This window comes from Triticum aestivum, chromosome 3A (genome assembly GCF_018294505.1).
Source record: "Triticum aestivum cultivar Chinese Spring chromosome 3A, IWGSC CS RefSeq v2.1, whole genome shotgun sequence".
In the NCBI taxonomy this organism is placed as follows: domain Eukaryota; kingdom Viridiplantae; phylum Streptophyta; class Magnoliopsida; order Poales; family Poaceae; genus Triticum; species Triticum aestivum.
The window spans coordinates 669648830-669653154 of record NC_057800.1 but is presented as its reverse complement, the minus strand read 5'-3'; positions in this window follow the sequence as shown (position 1 = coordinate 669653154).

Here is a 4325-nt window from a genome sequence, read left to right as displayed (position 1 = left end):
CCAGGGATAGAAAGGGGAAAAGGGGGGAAGCAAAGCAACCGTGAGTACTCATCCAAAGTACTCGCAAGCAAGGATCTACACTACATATGCATTGGTATCAATGAAATGGGTAGTATCTGTGGACTGAACTGCAGAATGCCAGAGTAAGAGGGGGATAGCTATTCCTATCGAAGACTACGCTTATGGCAACCTCCATTTTGAAGCATTAGAAGAGCGTAGATGGTAAGTTCACCAAGTATCATCGTATAACATAATCCTATCCGGTGATCCTCCCCTCGTCGCCCCACGAGAGAGCGATCACTGGGTTGTATCTGGCACTTGAAAGGGTGTGTTTTATTAAGTATCTGGTTCTAGTTGTCATAAGGTCAAGGCACAACTCCGGGTCATCCTTTTACCGAGGGACACGGCTATTCGAATAGATAACCTTCCCTGTAGGGGTGCACCACATTTCCCAACACACTCGATCCCTCTGGCGGACACACATTCCTGGGTCATGCCCGGCCTCGAAAGATCAACACGTCGCACCCCCACCTAGGCACAACAGAGAGGTCAGCACACTGGTCTAAATCCTATGCGCGCAGGGGTCTGGGCCCATCGCCCATTGCACACCTGCACATTGAGTATGCTGTCGGTAAGCAGACCTAACCTCCCTAATACAAGAATAGACGTTCCAGTCCAATTCGGCGCGCGCCGCTCAGTCGCTGACGTCAAGAAGGCTTCGGCTGATACCACAACGTCGAGTGCCCACAACTGTTCCCGTGTAGTTGGTTAGTGCGTATAGGCCAGTGGCCAGACTCAGATCAAATACCAAGATCCCGTTAAGTATGTTAATTGAATTAACCGCGAACGCCGACCAGGGCCAGGCCCACCTCTCACCTAGGTGGTCTCAACCTGCCCTATCACTCCGCCACAAAGTAACAGTCGGGGGCCGTCGAGAACCCAGGCCCACCTCTACCGGGATGGAACCACCTGTCCCTTCAGCCCCTACATCGGAATCACTTGCGGGTACTCTACGAGCCGACCCGACTTTAGTCACCACATGTATCATATCATATTTATGTAATTATATACCCATGATCACCTCCCGAGTGATCACAGCCCAAGAGTATAGCATGGCAGACGGACAAGAATGTAGGGCCACTGATGGAATATTAGCATCCTATACTAAGCATTTAGGATTGCAGGTAAAGGTAACAACAGTAGTAGCAAAGACAGGCTATGCATGAGAATAGGATTAACGGAAAGAAGTAACATGCTACACTACTCTAATGCAAGCAGTAGAGAGAAGGAATAGGCGATATCAGGTTGATCAAGGGGGGGCTTGCCTGGTTGCTCTGGCAAGAAGGAGTGTCAACAACGTAGTCGATCGGGGGTCGCCGACAGTCTTGGGGTCTACCGAAAAGAAGTAACGGAGGGGAACACAATAAATAACAGAGCAATCAAAGCATCACAAAGCATAACATGGCAATACGCGGTGCTAGGGATGACCTAGCGAGTATTAGGTGCTACCGACGAAGGGGGGAAATGTCCGGGAAAGTATTCCCGGTGTTTCGTGTTTTCGGGCAGATGAACCGGAGGGGAAAAGTTGCATGTTCGCTATGCTAGGTCCATGTGGCAAACGAAAGAACATCGTATTCGGATTCATCTCGTCGTTCTGAGCAACTTTCATGTACAAAGTATTTTCATCTGATGAACGATTTATTTTATATGAATTTTTAAAGTTTTAAACATTTTCTGGAATTTCTGGATTTAAATTTAATTCAAAATTAAAAGGATAAAATACTATGGGTACACAGCGAGCATAGCCAGCAGTGTATGTGTGTGTGGCTGACAGTGGGGCCCAACTACCGAGTCAGCAGCTGACTGGTCAACCCTTATCCACTGGAATAGTGGAGGGTAGCAAGCAGCAGCGCAACCGCAACAGCACGCGAGCAAGGCAAGGCCTCCGGCCAGCAGCAGGGACGCACGGGGGGTGGGTGGAGCACACGACACGCGCACGAGAGGTGGCAAAGGGACGGCTAGAACGCGTGGCGCGGTCAGGGAGCGCGCCGGGCGTTGTTCCAGGCAGGGGGAGGGGAAACGGCCTATAACGGCAGAATTGATGGAAACAAAAAGGGGGAATCAGGCGAGCAGATCACTGCGAAGCTCGAGGACGGTTTGGGGAGGCCGGAGGAGGTCGGGGCAGCGCGAATTCTGCATCGAGGTATGGCGGTGGTGGCCGAGGCGGAGGGGGTCGGCGGGCGTCGAAGGGACCGCTCCCTGGGATCGATTCGGTGGCGTAGTCGAAGTAGTAGAGGTGAGCGGATCTCCTGGACCAGCTCCTAGACGCCGGGAAGCTCGATGGCCTCGCCAGTGAGGTTGGCCGCGACGACAACCGCGTCGGGCTTGAGCGGAGGAAGATAGAGCGGGCAAGGGGAAGGCCCCCTGGGAGTTCTAGGGTTAGCGGGGCGTGCGAGGGCAACCTAGTAGGGCGCCAGGGGGCCTGGATGGCACCCCTTGGCCATCGGTGCCGTGGACGATCGTGTTGTCTCCACGGGGGTTGAGGTGAACAGAGGAAGGGGATGACAAGAGATTAGGTGGGTTGGGCCTGCCATTGAGCTATATGGGCCAAAGTGGCCAGTAGATTAGGTCCTGCCTGTTTTCATTTATTTATTTAACTGCTTACATTTTAGGTGTTGTTTTCTATTTAGTTTTTGCCATCAAGTGACTTTAGTTAAATGTGAAAATTAGGACATAATTATTAGGCAATAAAGTGAAGAGGCCCACAAAGTTTGAGGTCAAATGGAATTGTATAATTATTTGTTCAAAATGAAATGGCTATTTTATTTGCTGTTGGACATCTTTTTATTTTACTAGGGATTACCCAATGAGTCAAATGTCGTTGGTTTCAACATAACAATTGCTTAGGGGGATTTATATTAATATCCAAACATTTTTGTTTTATAGTTTGAGGAAATAATAATTTTGACTTGTCTTTTAAATTTGAATTTGAGGTCGGTTTGGGACAAAGTGATGATTAGCAAAATTCAATTATGATGATGTGACACCATTAATAGGAGTTTACTGTAGCATGACACCCGGGGTGTTACAAATAATGATTTTATTAGTACCTTGATTGCTCCCGCTACTAATGCGGAATCTTGTGAAATTAATGCTGCTTTGCTGAATCTTGTTATGAAAGATCAATTTTCCGGCCTTTCCAATGAAGATGGCGCATCCCATCTAAACAATTTCGTTGATTTGTGTGATATGCAAAAGAAAAAATATGTGGATAATGATATTGTTAAATTGAAGCTATTTCCATTCTCACTTCGAGATCGTGCTAAAACTTGGTTTTCATCTTTGCCTAAAAATTGTATTGATTCATGGAGTAAGTGTAAAGATGCTTTTATTTCCAAGTACTTTCGTCTTGCTAAGATCATCTCCCTTAGGAACAATATTATGAATTTTAAGCAACTTGATCGTGAACATGTTGCACAATCTTGGGAGAGGATGAAATTGATGACACGAAATTGCCCTACGCATGGTTTGAATTTGGGGATGATTATACAAAATTTTTTATGCCGGATTGAATTTTGCTTCTAGAAATCTTTTAGATTCGGTCGCGGGAGGTACTTTTATGGAAATTACTTTCGGAGAAGCTACTAAACTCCTAGATAATATTATGGTTAATTATTCTCAATGACATACCGAAAGATCTTCCATTAGTAAAAAAGTGCATTCGATTGAAGAGATTAATGTTTTGAGTGGAAAGATGGATGAGCTTATGAAATTATTTGCTAGCAAGAGTGCTCCTATTGATCCTAATAATATGCCTTTGTCTAGTTTGATTGACAATAATAATGAATCTATAGATGTGAATTTTGTTGGTAGGAACAATTTTGGTAATAACGCGTATAGAGGTAGTTTTAGTCCTAGGCCATTTCCTAGTAATTCATCTAATAATTATGGTAATTCATACAAAAATTCTTATGGAAATTATAATAAGATGCCCTCTGATTTTGATAATAGTGTTAAAGAATTTATGGGTTCATAGAAGAATTTCAATGCTTTGATTGAAGAAAAATTTCTTAAGATTGATGATTTGGCTAGGAACGTGGATAGAATTTTCCTTGATGTTGACTTTTTGAAACTTAGGCCTATTCCACCTAAGCATGATATCAATGAGTCTCTCAAAGCTATGCTAATCTCCATTGATGAGTGCAAGGAAATAACCGCTAAGGTGCATGCAAAATGGATTGGTTTATAAAAGCATGTTCTTCTAGTTTCCGTGAAAATAATGATGAAGATCTTAAAGTGATTGATGTGGATCCTATTGAACCTTT